This window comes from Sphaerodactylus townsendi, linkage group LG08 (assembly GCF_021028975.2).
Source record: "Sphaerodactylus townsendi isolate TG3544 linkage group LG08, MPM_Stown_v2.3, whole genome shotgun sequence".
NCBI classification, from domain to species: Eukaryota; Metazoa; Chordata; class Lepidosauria; order Squamata; family Sphaerodactylidae; genus Sphaerodactylus; species Sphaerodactylus townsendi.
Window position 1 is genome coordinate 1,086,828 of NC_059432.1, and position 16,397 is coordinate 1,103,224.

At 52.7% G+C, this 16,397-nt stretch overlaps 1 long non-coding RNA gene across 1 annotated transcript; it reads left to right on the forward strand.

Moving 5' to 3' along the window:
* The first annotated feature begins 972 nt into the window (after positions 1–972).
* Positions 973–3,184, forward strand: LOC125438188. The gene is made up of 2 exons (XR_007245304.1): positions 973–1,170; positions 2,814–3,184. It is a non-coding gene; the product is annotated as an uncharacterized LOC125438188 (long non-coding RNA).
* The last annotated feature ends 13,213 nt before the right edge of the window (positions 3,185–16,397 follow it).

The following is a 16,397-nucleotide window of genomic DNA, read 5'->3' on the forward strand; positions in this document are numbered from 1 at the left end:
GGTCATGTTTCTGCAACGGTTGGGGTGGCAGTCAACACCCCCCCCCCCCCTAGCGAACACAATTATGGAGATTGTGGTTAATCACCAATTAGTAGCCATTCCATATTAGGACCCCAGAGGGAGAGAAAGGGGAACATGGTTTGAGTCACATCACGGTTTTTCCACATTAGACTGACAGGAGTAGTATATTAAAGAGAGCGGCAGGAAGTCAAATGCCACCCACCTGCTTCACATGCAAGTTTTAATTATAGCTCTCGATTTGCCTGAGACATGTCATCAGTCTTTCTGTTAAGACACCTCCTTTGTAAAACAAAAATTGGCCTCCGAGGAGAAGAAGCGTGTAGCCCGCAAGCAGCAGAGAGCCAGCAACTGGCACGTTTAATTTCTCTCGATTGGGAAGGAGCTGCCAAATTAAACCAGCACTCATAAAAATGAAGGGGAACAGGAGGAACTAACAAGGCGAGTGACCTTGCTCAAAAGGTAAATAAAACTGAAAAGCATTTTGACCAGTGTTGCTTGCTTAGAAAATTAAGTTCAGTCAAGGGTGGGGGGAGTGTAAATGACTTCTTAGCTGAGTGTTTACCACCAAGAATTGCTTGTCTAGGCTAGTTGCCTGGATCAGGATGAAACCCCAAAGCATCCTTCTGTTGCCCAACATTGGAGAGGTATTAATATGGAACCAAGAATGAGGTAGCCATTCCCAAGGGGAACAGCTCCCAAGGAGACCCAAGCTCTTACTTGGCCTATCCTCAGTTCATCAAGAGCAAGCATAGCATAGTAGCTAAAGGCAGGAGTGAAATGCCTGAAGTCCAAGTTCAAAACTTAGCTCACATCACTAGTGGCTGCAGCAAAACATACTCCGTCAGGATCAAAACAAACAAGACACTGGGAGCTGTGTGATCATATTATCCCAACAATTTATTTTGTTTTATTTATTGAGGTCATGAGCCAATCTCTGGACACTGAGGACTCTGATGTAGAGCCTGAAGAGCTTGTTCCTCACGAGGAACTGCAGACAACAAACCCAGCTCAAGCCCTTCTCCTCAAGACAAGGCAGAGCCTGATGCTATGCAGCAGGGAGAGCCATCAGGAATCTCAGAAGAGCCCAGTAATGAGCCAGCTGCACAAAAGAGACCGAGACAGAGGCTACAGTGCTTGCATTGCTGCTAGGTATGGCAGAAGGCTCTGTGAAATGGAGTCATCTGCATCTGAAGAGGACTGAGTCCTTGCAGGATCCTATCCTCATTACTTTGAATCTCCTATATAAACCCTGTCTTTGGGTTGGCTCTGCATGGGTGCAATGAGTGCACTTCCTGGTGAGCTCCATGTGCTTGGTCTTCCTCTGACCTCCAGTGCCTTGACTCTGGACTGCCTTGACTGTGCCTTTACCTGCTGCTTGCCCTGACTCTGAATTGCCGTGACCATGGCTTTGCTTGCTGCCTGCCCTTATTCTGGAATGTCTTGACTGCCTTGTTTGCTGCTCATCTGGACTCTGGTCTGCCTGGCCATACCCTAGCTAGTGCCTGCCCACAGCTTAGTTTGCTTCATTTATATCCTGCCTTTCTCTCTAGTGGGGACCCAAAACGGCTTTCATTATCCTCCTCCATTTCATCTTCACAGAAAAATTGTGAGGTGTGTGATAGTGTGTGATGGTTGGTTCAAGGTCACCCAGTTGGCTACCATACCAGAGTGAGGATTCTCCCAGATCCTATTCCAACATTTTAGCCACTACACTGTGTTATATATACAGTTCATTTTAGTACGTTTTCCTCATCAATTTACAGTCAAGGCAATCAAAGCATATCCTATTCAGTTCTCAGATGAAAAGTCAGGTCAATTTGACCCAGAGAAGCCAAAAGAGAACTGAACAAAATTTGTTTTCAGTGTTCTACACCTCCACACTCTTTGTATATCTTAGCTTTAATGAGGTCAGTTGCTGTCTTGCCCCTTTAACTTGTGATTTTTTTGTTACATGATATTGTCTGCTTTGATGATACTGGGGTCATTTATAGCGCAGTTTGAACTGAAAGAAGGATTGAAATTAGCATCTAGGGTGAAACTGACAAACTTCTATTTTCTATCATGTTTTGTCCCTAGTGTTCTGTTCCTTTACTGCTGAAGAACGATACTCAACCCTTCTAACAACATTGCAAAAAACAAAAACAAACAACTTCCCCAAACTCCTTACACATATTGCATTTATATGTAATTTTTACAAGCCAAATTCCAGTGTATTTTGAGGTAGAAAAAGTCTCCTAAAGCTGCCTTTGTAGTTGGAGAAATGATTGTGTTTCACAGTACTAAAACACTGGGGACTCAAAAGCACACATTGACATGAGGCAGAGCATTTCTTTTGCATTGTTACCCCTACCCCTTTGCAGACTGAATAACTCCCACCATTACGGTTTTTTGATAAAGCTCACTTAAAAAAATAGAACTATAGGTTGAATCTAAATCAATAGGCCACTGACATAAGTTTCATGAATTTGAAAAGAAAAAATGTAAACAAATATAAAATTAATAATTCCTAGTTTCCAAGTTTTTGATACTTGTTATGCTTTTTTCTGTCTCACAAATACTGTGTTGAGGCGAAGGTTTTTCAGGTGGTTCTGAAGAGCTCTATCTCTCTTGGATCAGAGTTTTCTTAATGGATTCTTGGGGTACTTTTTCCACCCAATATGTTACAAGGGCTGCAGTGAAAAAATTTTTTCTCAGTGGCAAAAGATATAGATTTCTGGGACTTTTTTTTGTTTGTAGAAAGCAAAGTGTAAGTGGTAACTGGCTTTACTTAGGTATTGTTTACTATTGTGCAGGTGACAATGTCTTAAGTCAGAGAACAACGTTCTAGATCCAGTTTTTCTACATTCTGCCAATGAAGGAACTACACCACAACCACGGAGCATCCCCCCCCCCCTTGGCAACTGATGGCTGACTCAGATAACCCTCAACATTAATTTTATTTATGTGATTTTTTTTGGCCTTCATACCAATTTAGTAAAATACATTTTTTATCCTAATGAGGTTTAATGTCAGACCTCTTGTATCCCCTTGGTTTATTTCATTCCCTTCCAAAATGGGAGAATCTTTCCCTGTTTAGATGATTTCTCTGTCCTGATATCTTTGCATTTCTAACACTTGTAGACTTCTGTGTTGTTCAGACCAATATTAAAGGATTCAACCAGCAGCTTTCAAATGTTACCAAACTCTCATTTTGACTGAAAGGTTTTTCACAAACCCTCAAGCTTATTGGCATTTATTTACATTAGGAGGGAAAAATATAGCTGTGTGCAAAGCTCTACATTTGTTTGATTTATAAGTAATACTTTCCTATGACAAAGAAAACATAGCGAAGGACAAACAGCTGGCAAAATTTTAATTCTTCTGTTGAATTCTTTGGAGGGAAATAGGTTCCTGTTGTCAAGAGTGTTAGAAAAGGGAAAGAACTGTCATCTCCCTCAGATATTGAGGTCATCCGTGGCAGATGCTTTTATTGTCATGGAGAAGAGTGCTTTTGAGAATAAATGCTGTATTTGTGCGGAAAACAGTCCCTGCCTGTGTGGAAATAGGTATGTGATTGTTTTATGCCTTACATCATGTTGCCCACTCCTTTAAGAGTCAGGACTTATTGCATATGATCAGGCTATATGTTTCAAAACTGTGGAGAGAAGCCTTGACAAAAAACTGAGAGGATGAAAATTACCTTATTTTGTTCATTGGGCGTGAAGTGAATGGAAAATGGGGACAGAATGAGTGACAGAGACATTGTTGCAGGGCTGCACAAGATCTAATGGAGCTGCCTTATACTGAGTCACGTCATTTGCCCAACAAGGTCAAAATTGTCTACTCTGACTGGCAACAACTCTCCAGAGTCTCAAGCAGAGGTTTTTCACATCACCTCAGACCCGATCTTTATAACTGGAGTCATGAGGGATTGAACCTGGGCCCTTCTGCATGCAAAGCAGATGCCCTATCAATGAGCCATATCCCTCCCTTCCAACTTTCCTATTCTCCATTGAAATAAGCCTCACCCTCCTTTCCACCCATCCAAGTACCTTACAAGCAACTGAACCCCTTCACTGTTCCTCAGGGCTGGAGTGAGGGGGAACTGCGTCTGGGGCACACATGTGCCCTGCACCCCTGCCACGCCCCAGAAAGCCCCTGCCACGCCCCTCCACACCCATGCCCTCGCACTGGTATGTGCCCGGTGCATTGTGCATCCCCCCATTCCCTTGGTGCTACGCCACTGCTGTTCCTCAAAATCAGTCCCATTAATTGATACATATGGACAAAGCGGAGAGAGTCTGTTATGCCCCTCTTTCTCCTCTACCCCTTCTTCTAGTGATATAACAGCCCCATGTGAAGGCTGCTCACCAATTCTCTGCAGCCCATTGTGGTTCATCACTTGACTGCAGTTTCTGACTTATGATCCAAGTGCTGTGCAAACTGGCAAATCCCATGCTTACGTACATAAGTGGAGACAAGTCACAACTGACTTACGGTGACCCCAGCAAAGGCTTTCAAGGCAAGTGAGAAGCAGAAGTGGGTTTCCATGCCTTCTGCCTTGGTGGTCTTCCATCCAAGTAGTGACTACTCTTAGCTTCTGAGATCAGTTTATACCATGTCACTATCCCACCCAATCCAATGCTTATATCAGATGAATACAGAAGAAGCTTGGGCTACACAAGAACAGGGGACAGGGAGCTATTTGGCCTTTACATTCTCACTGAGCTGATCTTCCTTGCAGGTTTTTAAAAGGCAATTGCAGCTATTCAGGAGCTTGATTCAAATTAAGGCTGTGGCAAATGCCACAGTTATAATTTAAAGACTAAGGGCAATCAGCAGTAAACCAACAGAATAAAACAATGTATAGCAGCAACTGCTCCCCAAACATCTCTGATTAATATCAGGTTTAAAAAATTAAATACCTCAGCAGAATTAAAACTGACCTATGCACCAGCGTTGGGTGGACCACTGTATACTATTACAGGAAGTATTGCTCCTTTACGTGTGAATATAAATGGTGTGAACCAATTGTTTCACATTCTAAGTTAACAGTTGAGTCAACAGGCACTCCCTGCCCTTGGTACAAGATATTGCCTTCTCTTAAATATGATTCTGTTTGGATGTATCTCATTTCTGGTCATCAGAATAATGTTAAAGAGTGCCTTGTAGACTAATCCTTTTGGTGAAGCATTAGGTTTTATGACTGTACTCCTTTTTGGGGGGATGCATTGAACTGATGCAATTCTAAGAATTACATCCGTCGAAGTCCATCAAGTCCAATAAATCCAGAAGAGTGCAGTTCTACTTAGTATGGGGCTGTAACTCAGTTATTCCTCAGGGGTTGGCCCTGTCAGTGATCATGACAACACATTGGTTTGGGTTGATGTTGGTTTGTTAAAGCCTTTCCTTCCATGTGCGCTGGGTTCCATTTGGTTTTTGGGTTCTCATCTTTTAATTTTTCAGTCAAAGTAGAATCAAAGGGGATGAAAACAAGGAGGTAAAAACGCAGGCTATTTTAATTGCACACATGTAGCCATCGATTCAGCGGCAGCTGTAATGGATTTGTCGCCCTCCCTGTGGATCTGGCATCAGAAGTAATGTGCTACACCGACTAAGCAGCAGGTCACGCACACACGTCTCTAGACTAAAGCATTCAATTTGCTTTGTAGTTCTTAGTTACGCTGTCCCAATGTTTCTCTTTCCTTCTCTCTGGCGCTCTGGGAGACGGATTCCAAAGTTACTCATCCAAGGTATTTGCAGAGGTTAACTCAGGACAAAGTCCCAGCAAGTAGAATGCACAGTGAACCACCGACACAGTCTCCTTTTCTAAAAATTGTTTCTGACAATTAGTAGTAAAATGTGCGGCTTCTGCCGAGGGATTTTGCTGTAGCATTGTTCACTTGACGTGCACTGCAGAGTTCCTTGTTGGCATTTAGCAAAGTCCGAAGTCAATATTTGTAAAAGAAATGTATTAAGTGGCCATGAAAAATCAGGAGAGTGTAAATGATGGGGGAAGTGAGAAATACACCACACATAAAAATCAACAACGCTTCTGTTGTTACAAAGGCTGACACAACCTCAATATTCTTCTGCCTGATGAGAGCAGCTATCTGCTTTTGCTTTTGTACTGATATGCAGCGGATTTAGAGATCAGGGCACAGTGGGTTGGATCCAGATTAAATTTCCCATAAGTGGAACAAAATGTTCCTGCCTTCCTTTTCCCACCACAGTCTACTAATCTCTCTAAAATGCTTGGGGGGATAAGGAACAGCATGAGAGATGTTTGCAGTGGGGAGGGGGAACTGGAGGAAATTACCTCTCTCCTTCCCTCAGTGGATAATTTAGTCTGGATCCAATCCGCTTTGGTTTTATTGAACTGAGTGGTAGCGGGGAAAATGGTGCAGGGAAGATGAATTCACCTTTCCTTTCCTCAGTGTTATGATCATGATCTGTACTGGGCTTTCCCTCCTGCTTTTTGCAGCTCGAGTGCCTTTTGTGGGGAGCTGAACGTAAATCTTCAGCATCTCATGTATTTTCGTCTTCCCATGCTCAACACATCCTCTCATTTGGCAGTCTGCCCTTGACCCACGTTTTGCCTGTGTTCAGAACAACTGGCTGTCATAATGCATTGTATCCTAAAAAAGAGTACCAAAAAAAGTTACTGGGACCAACTGACACGAGAGAACTAGAAAAATTGTTGTTTCATCTGAAACAAGCTGACGTGAAAGCACTTCATCCTTTTAGGCTACAGGGTTGAAAGAGCTGGACAAATCCTTTTTCTGAAGCAGGAAATTCTTCTGTATTCTCTCGGTCAAAGAAAGAAAAACTAAGCATGCTTTGGTTCCAATTCAAGTCCATCCACTGTATCCACTCTCAGACTGTGTTGTGTAAGGATCTTCACCAGTGCCCCAGTTGTTTGAGCAAGAGCCTCACTCACCCCAATCAAATGAAATGGGGATTTTTTTTCAATTGAAAATGTGGTGGTGTGAAAATTTACTGGTGTCATTAGCGTTGATTTGTTGGAAAATTCTGTGGGTGGGAGTTCCCAATCTACTTATAGTGTCATTCTGCACTGGTGGGAATAGAGCAAAATGGAGACCAGATGTTTGTATGTAACTAGAGATTTTCTCCCTTCTTGATTTGGTGCTATTATAACTAGCACCTCTCTAAAGCTTTGACAAAATGCAAGCACTGCAACCCATGATGCATTTTAGTAGAAATGACAAGGCTACTTTCAATAGTTTCATTGTAATCATCAAATAACATATTAAAATGTCTACATTTTATTGATGGAAAATATGGCTCGGGAATGAACTCCTCGTTCTACAGCAATGCAGACCTTAATCAACATGGTTTTTCTCAGGACCAGCTTCATGTGAAGCAACTGGGATCTAAGATAACAAAAATGTACAGTTGCAGCTTCATTACCCACTACTTCCACATTTATTTTACACAAATGTGATCTATGAACATTGTAATATAGAAGGTACATTGCACCTCTTCGGGCTTTTCTGTGGATCAGCAATAATCACCATCTGATCTGAGCAGCAATGAAGTTATTTTCTTCAGTGACAAATGAACAAAAAATCAACCAAAAGTCTGAGGAGAATAAAGTTCATTAAGCATAGAATAGTTAACTTGGGGCTCTTCAGTGTGCAGTGGGCTTGTAGTGGAGTCTCCTTGTGTTTTTCTGTTTACATGTGAGGAGGCCCTCCTGCTATGTGCATAGAGAACTCTCTGAGCCTGGTGCTCTTCACCCATTCACTTATTCTTAAAGGTACCAGCTTACCCTTTAAACTGCACCTTTATCCATATTACTGTTCCAGAAATAATCCTCCCCCAAATGAAAGAGCAAAGCAATTCCCTAGACTCCATACTGTCAAAGAAGAGGACACTGTGCTATTGAGCCCTGCTAAAGCCCATATTTTCTCCCCCTCACAACTTTTGCTGCTGCTGCTCCTGCTGGAGGACAGAAAGGCAAGTGATTTCCAAGCACCCTCTGTTCTTATTATGTTGAACCATAAATCTATCAACATGAAAAATGGAGAGGTCGGTGTGTTTTGGAGCCAGCAACTTGGAAGGGGGGACAGCAAGGGGGAAGATGTGGATTGCAGAGCAAAGCAGATGGAAGACTGGCTTGGTTGGAGGAAAGATGTCTGGGACAAAGCTGTGCTCACTGACAATCTCCTCGTTCTAGCAGCACAGCAAATTAAAAGTCATGCTAAAAAGTGATCTTGCTTACCGAGTGGAGAATGGAAAGTGAAAGTGGGGCTCCAAGAAACAAGTCTGTACAAGAAATCTTGCTGTGACGGACATTCACCCCCATTATGCACCAAACATCTTGAGTATAATAAGAGAAGTTTTCATGTAGCATCACAGAGAAAGTCGAACCTGATAGCAAAGACCCTATTTGTTGCTTTCCTTATTTTCTGGTCTGAGATGGAGGCAGCCACTAAGCAGTCTCTTGCCTGAAACTTGATAAATCTAGAGAGCCTCAGTCTTCCTGCAATTTGTTGCCAGGGTTGGTTATTAATATTGTCTAGGATCATGGAAAAAGAGCCTTATGACATGGAGTGGCAAGCTGCAATCCAAGCTCCTCTCACAACCTGAGTTCGATCCTAACAGAAGTCAGTTTCAGGTAGCTACTCAATGTTGACTTAACCTTCCATCCTTCCGAGACAAAATTATTACTCAGCTTGCTGGGAGTAAAGTGTAGTTGACTGGGGAAGGCAATGGCAAAACCCCCCATAACCATAGTCTGCCCAATATTCATTGTGATCTGGCATCATCCTGTGGGCCAGTAATGACCCAGTACTTGCACAGGCAACTACCAATACCTTTAGGATCATGAAAATAGATCTTTCATTAACCTTATACCAGCTTGGATAGTACAAGTTCAGCAGGGTGGGTTAAGACGGGGAATGCTTCAAAGCTTAACAAAAGCATAATGAAAATGCTTAACAGTTATTAATTTTTGTTAATGTTCATGTTCATGCATTTTAATGAGCAGGGATCAGGTCACCCAGAAGCTAACAACATTTAGGAATCGTAGGAGGCAGTGGGTCAGAGCTACAGCCAATCCAACTGGGATCATCAATCTCTGATGAAAATGCGAGTAGATGTTAACCCACTGAGTTGATTGGCACTGCTGAGTGGCTCTCGTGACAGCTTCTCCAAACCCATTCAGAGCTGATTTAAGGATGAAAATAGATGTAATGTCTAGTGGTGACACCGCATTATTGTTGCATGGCCCTTAATGCAGTGCAACAAGGAAGTGCCTGATATTAATGCAACGCTCACCAGTCAGTGCACCAGATGCAATATAAAGGTCAGACAAGACCCCTGAATGGTACTTCATTGCTTTTGATTTAGTGCCTGTTTACATTAGCTCACTTGAAGCTTTCATCCCAATAGTCTAGATGAGTATATTCCAGAGACCACACTGGCATCTGTTGCCAGAACATTGGTAGTGGGTACAGTACACATATTTCAAGGGACTGTGGATTGTGTAGAGTTTTTGTTCTTCTCTCCCTCTAAACACAGAAAATTAACCATATCCCCAAATGAAATGGAGCCTTCCTCACAAGCTACAGAGCTGAGATTTGGTACAAATGCAGGTCATGATGGCCATAACTCCCACTGTCCTGTGATTCACAAAGTAGTCCTTATGAAGAATAATTTTTACACCATTTCCTCAAAATGGAGGCAAAAAAGCATATGAGTACTTTATACTGAGACAGATCACTGATTCATCTAGTTCAGCTTTATCTACTCTAACTGGCAGATGCTCTCTGATATAGAAAAAGGCCTTCCCAATACATGAGATCTTCTGAAATGAAGATGCCAAGGATTAAAACTGAGACTATCTTCATAGACACAGGTGCTCCATCGCTAAGCTGCAAAAGGTTATTTGCTATAGCAAAGGTTGTTCGCCTCCACAGGAGAAACAATATCTCTGCAGGTGAAAAGAACTGCAATTTAAGAGCTTTTGACATTTATTTATTTAAAGTGTATATTTGCAGTGCTTTCTTGTGCATGGGACGCGTTGGTGGTTTACAATCCAATAAAAACCTAATCATATACACTCCAACACCAGAGTCAGCATCCACAAAATTAAAACCAGAAGATTAAATCCTGTCTGCATCAACCACCCACCTAAAAAGCCTTGACCTGAATTACCTCCAAAACTCTACAATAGAAAGGAAAAATGCTTTTAACATGGAAGCAGGCAATCTAACCGGTTCCAGAAAGCTGTTCTACAAAGAGCCAAACAAAATGTAATGGCAGTCAACATCACTGTAGAAGCAGTTGCAGTTTTTTTTAAAAAACACTCTTCATTGGCTAGGGATGAAGTGGCCAATAACAGGCTAGTCTCCGATTTACCTTTCCTAGGGATGGAGCATTTGGTGGCAGCACAGCTCTATGATCCCCGGAATGGTACCTTTTCCCTGTGACCCATTTCAATCTCACCTCAGACCTGGATTTGGTACCGAGAAGGCTTTAGTTGTACTGATGGATGATCTTTGTTTGAAGTTAGGACATTATATTTGGCTGAGGCCTCATATATATATGAGCCTTGGGATTGGTGACACCTTTGTATTGGTGACACCCAGCTCTACAATTCGTGATCAGTTCTCTAGATGTTTCTGTGTTGGTTCTGAACCAGTGCTTTGAGGCTGTGGTCAGGCTGTGGTCAGGTGGCTAAGGCAGAATAAAGTGAAGCTTAAGCTAGGCAAGACAGAGGTAATACTGCTTGTGAAGGCTGGTATCCTAGATGGGCTGAACCTACCTACCTAGAGGGTGTAACACTGGCTTCCTCAAAACAGGAGCTTGAGAATGCTCATGGACCCTGCCTTGCTGTTTGAAAAGCAGGCCAGCATGGTGGCCAAGAGCTCCTTTGATCAGCTGCATCTGATTCTTCAACTTTCTACTTGCCTAGACCCAGCTGATCTGGCCACACTTATCCATGCTTCTGTAACCTCGTGGTTGGATTCCTGCAATGCACTGCACAATGAGCTATTTTCTCAGCCTTCCAGGATGAAATCTTCCTCAGTTCCCCTTCACATGCAATTACACAGAAAGAAGAAGAAAGCTGGCTATGTAGCCGCATCACCTGTATCCTCAGTGGGTACCCAAAAAGAAAGAAAGGGTTGTTGGTAGATGGAAATTGCTCACTCCCTGCATTGCACTCCAGGTGAGGCTGCCCTTGAAGGCCACCTAGAAACTCCAGCTGGTCCAGAGTGCGGCAGCCCGGCTGCTGAAAAGGGCTAGCTGCCAGGAACAAATATGTCCCATTTTAAAGCAGCTTCTTTGGCTGCCAGTTTGTGGGGACTGTCATGTTTAGTTTAGCTCAAAATTAGAGCTATTATGCTTGGGCTACCATTATTCTCACCTCTTTGGTAGTCATATTCAACAGGAGCATGGTCAACTGCACAAATTACTAAAGAGAAATATGGTCCAGTAGGGATGTGGACCCCTGGATGTGAAGAGCTGTAAAGTCAGGAGTATCTTAGAATGATTGCCACATCATTTCTGGTCCCAGTGCACATGTTCTAGATTAGCTTGTCCTTGTTAAAAGGTGGGCCATCCCTTCCCCAGCAACTGAAGTTTCCAAGTCTTGTTTAAGGGTGGTCCCAAAGAAGGCACATTACAGTAGTCCAGCCTCACAGTTACAGCAGCATAGAGCAACGAGCAGGGAAGCATCTCTAGGAAACAGCACTTTGCACTAAAAACCTCTCTTTCCTCACCCTCACTTGCAGCTCGGCTGGGTCCAGCATTCAACTGTGTGCATCATCTCTGAAGTTCATGTGCACTTCGGAGAAGATGCGTGCAGTTCAGTCTTGGACTTGGCCAGACTGAGAGTTTAAAGCCAAACCTAGGTCAGGCCAAGTCCAGCATTAAACTGTGGGCTCAGCCTGGCCAGATCCAGTGTTATACTGCTGGTTCTGCCTCCAAAAACCCCGTGACTTCAGAGGCAAAACTTTGGAGGGGGAGCCAGCAGTATAAAGCTGGACCTGGCCAAATTAAGTCTGGGGCTGCAGGCAATTCAAGCCTGCAGTCTGGAGCTCTTGGTGGGGAAGGGACCAGGTGGCTGAGGGCACCTTCCTTCAAGTGGTGCCTTGGGCATGCATCCTGTCTTCTCTGCTCTAGATATGCCTCGATATGGCTGGATAAACTGAGCCAAGAGGAGCAGACAACCTCTGCAGCTGATGCAGTTAGAAAAAAATAAGCATTCCCCCCCATCCCTCACTTGGAGGGCAAATGTGTTCAACAAATATAGAAGCAAATGCACACATTTTATTTCACAAACCAGATAGCATGAAAAGGCTCTGGGCTGCCAATTCACTGAACAGCAAAAGAGTGAAAGCATCCATAGGCAATGACAGGCTTGATAACTTAATGCAATGTTCCACAGGTGTCTTTAAACCTCCCCCCCCCCCATCATTTTCTTCAATCTTGGAGCTCTCAGTGGAGTCTCTTGGATTCTTCCTTGTGTGAACCCATCTGTCACTCATTTTCTCTGACTAAATGTTGTCTTTAGAGTTCTGGGAGGCCATTCTGCTGACAGCAGAGACATTGCTTTCAAGCTCCACTTTCACTGGGTTTATTTAGATTTATGTTCCTTTCCTGTGCCAATGATAGATTTGTGTCCATCACGGAAAAGGCTTGTGAGATCAGGCTGAAATGTAAATGCTGCTAAAGGTTTGGTGCAGGCAGGTGGCAAAACATCTCATGACTGGATTACAGTTTATCGAGGGGCCAAGTGCCACGGCAGTTCTGTGAGTAAAGCTTCAGATGTGTAATTCTGGAGTGAAAAATAGCCATGGGAGAGCCAATCTGAACCAAGACAGTGGCATAAAGGAAGGGGCGGTTTAATGTTCCAGTGTGCTGTAGTGGTTAAGAGCAGTGGATTCTAATCTGGAGATCTGGGTTTGCTTCCCCACTCCTCCACATAGGTGGCAATCTCTTATCTGGTGAACCAGATTTGTTTCCTGATTCCTACATTCCTGCTGGGTGACCTTGGGCTAGTCACAGTTCATTCAGACTCTCTTAGCCCCCCCCCCTCACCTCACCTCACCTCACAATATGTCTGTTGTGGGGGGAGGAAGAGAAAGGAGTTTGAGTCTCCTTACAGGAGAGAAAGGTTGGGTATAAATCCAAACTCCTCCTCCTCTTGCTGCTGCTGTAGCTGCTGCTGTTTCCCTAACTGATAATGGCTAGCCAAGGTGTCTGGATACTGAGGGCCTAACCTGAGGGCCCTTACATTGGTTGATTTTGCACAGGAAAAATGGGTTCATGTAACCTGTTTCAGTTGCTTGTGCCGTCATTTGCACTGAGGGTGCAGGGGCTGGCTGCACCCCCCCCCCCCCCCACCCCCCCCCCCCCCCACCCCCCCCCCCCCCCACCCCCCCCCCCCCCCACCCCCCCCCCCCCCCACCCCCCCCCCCCCCCACCCCCCCCCCCCCCCACCCCCCCCCCCCCCCACCCCCCCCCCCCCCCACCCCCCCCCCCCCCCACCCCCCCCCCCCCCCACCCCCCCCCCCCCCCACCCCCCCCCCCCCCCACCCCCCCCCCCCCCCACCCCCCCCCCCCCCCACCCCCCCCCCCCCCCACCCCCCCCCCCCCCCACCCCCCCCCCCCCCCACCCCCCCCCCCCCCCACCCCCCCCCCCCCCCACCCCCCCCCCCCCCCACCCCCCCCCCCCCCCACCCCCCCCCCCCCCCACCCCCCCCCCCCCCCACCCCCCCCCCCCCCCACCCCCCCCCCCCCCCACCCCCCCCCCCCCCCACCCCCCCCCCCCCCCACCCCCCCCCCCCCCCACCCCCCCCCCCCCCCACCCCCCCCCCCCCCCACCCCCCCCCCCCCCCACCCCCCCCCCCCCCCACCCCCCCCCCCCCCCACCCCCCCCCCCCCCCACCCCCCCCCCCCCCCACCCCCCCCCCCCCCCACCCCCCCCCCCCCCCACCCCCCCCCCCCCCCACCCCCCCCCCCCCCCACCCCCCCCCCCCCCCACCCCCCCCCCCCCCCACCCCCCCCCCCCCCCACCCCCCCCCCCCCCCACCCCCCCCCCCCCCCACCCCCCCCCCCCCCCACCCCCCCCCCCCCCCACCCCCCCCCCCCCCCACCCCCCCCCCCCCCCACCCCCCCCCCCCCCCACCCCCCCCCCCCCCCACCCCCCCCCCCCCCCACCCCCCCCCCCCCCCACCCCCCCCCCCCCCCACCCCCCCCCCCCCCCACCCCCCCCCCCCCCCACCCCCCCCCCCCCCCACCCCCCCCCCCCCCCACCCCCCCCCCCCCCCACCCCCCCCCCCCCCCACCCCCCCCCCCCCCCACCCCCCCCCCCCCCCACCCCCCCCCCCCCCCACCCCCCCCCCCCCCCACCCCCCCCCCCCCCCACCCCCCCCCCCCCCCACCCCCCCCCCCCCCCACCCCCCCCCCCCCCCACCCCCCCCCCCCCCCACCCCCCCCCCCCCCCACCCCCCCCCCCCCCCACCCCCCCCCCCCCCCACCCCCCCCCCCCCCCACCCCCCCCCCCCCCCACCCCCCCCCCCCCCCACCCCCCCCCCCCCCCACCCCCCCCCCCCCCCACCCCCCCCCCCCCCCACCCCCCCCCCCCCCCACCCCCCCCCCCCCCCACCCCCCCCCCCCCCCACCCCCCCCCCCCCCCACCCCCCCCCCCCCCCACCCCCCCCCCCCCCCACCCCCCCCCCCCCCCACCCCCCCCCCCCCCCACCCCCCCCCCCCCCCACCCCCCCCCCCCCCCACCCCCCCCCCCCCCCACCCCCCCCCCCCCCCACCCCCCCCCCCCCCCACCCCCCCCCCCCCCCACCCCCCCCCCCCCCCACCCCCCCCCCCCCCCACCCCCCCCCCCCCCCACCCCCCCCCCCCCCCACCCCCCCCCCCCCCCACCCCCCCCCCCCCCCACCCCCCCCCCCCCCCACCCCCCCCCCCCCCCACCCCCCCCCCCCCCCACCCCCCCCCCCCCCCACCCCCCCCCCCCCCCACCCCCCCCCCCCCCCACCCCCCCCCCCCCCCACCCCCCCCCCCCCCCACCCCCCCCCCCCCCCACCCCCCCCCCCCCCCACCCCCCCCCCCCCCCACCCCCCCCCCCCCCCACCCCCCCCCCCCCCCACCCCCCCCCCCCCCCACCCCCCCCCCCCCCCACCCCCCCCCCCCCCCACCCCCCCCCCCCCCCACCCCCCCCCCCCCCCACCCCCCCCCCCCCCCACCCCCCCCCCCCCCCACCCCCCCCCCCCCCCACCCCCCCCCCCCCCCACCCCCCCCCCCCCCCACCCCCCCCCCCCCCCACCCCCCCCCCCCCCCACCCCCCCCCCCCCCCACCCCCCCCCCCCCCCACCCCCCCCCCCCCCCACCCCCCCCCCCCCCCACCCCCCCCCCCCCCCACCCCCCCCCCCCCCCACCCCCCCCCCCCCCCACCCCCCCCCCCCCCCACCCCCCCCCCCCCCCACCCCCCCCCCCCCCCACCCCCCCCCCCCCCCACCCCCCCCCCCCCCCACCCCCCCCCCCCCCCACCCCCCCCCCCCCCCACCCCCCCCCCCCCCCACCCCCCCCCCCCCCCACCCCCCCCCCCCCCCACCCCCCCCCCCCCCCACCCCCCCCCCCCCCCACCCCCCCCCCCCCCCACCCCCCCCCCCCCCCACCCCCCCCCCCCCCCACCCCCCCCCCCCCCCACCCCCCCCCCCCCCCACCCCCCCCCCCCCCCACCCCCCCCCCCCCCCACCCCCCCCCCCCCCCACCCCCCCCCCCCCCCACCCCCCCCCCCCCCCACCCCCCCCCCCCCCCACCCCCCCCCCCCCCCACCCCCCCCCCCCCCCACCCCCCCCCCCCCCCACCCCCCCCCCCCCCCACCCCCCCCCCCCCCCACCCCCCCCCCCCCCCACCCCCCCCCCCCCCCACCCCCCCCCCCCCCCACCCCCCCCCCCCCCCACCCCCCCCCCCCCCCACCCCCCCCCCCCCCCACCCCCCCCCCCCCCCACCCCCCCCCCCCCCCACCCCCCCCCCCCCCCACCCCCCCCCCCCCCCACCCCCCCCCCCCCCCACCCCCCCCCCCCCCCACCCCCCCCCCCCCCCACCCCCCCCCCCCCCCACCCCCCCCCCCCCCCACCCCCCCCCCCCCCCACCCCCCCCCCCCCCCACCCCCCCCCCCCCCCACCCCCCCCCCCCCCCACCCCCCCCCCCCCCCACCCCCCCCCCCCCCCACCCCCCCCCCCCCCCACCCCCCCCCCCCCCCACCCCCCCCCCCCCCCACCCCCCCCCCCCCCCACCCCCCCCCCCCCCCACCCCCCCCCCCCCCCACCCCCCCCCCCCCCCACCCCCCCCCCCCCCCACCCCCCCCCCCCCCCACCCCCCCCCCCCCCCACCCCCCCCCCCCC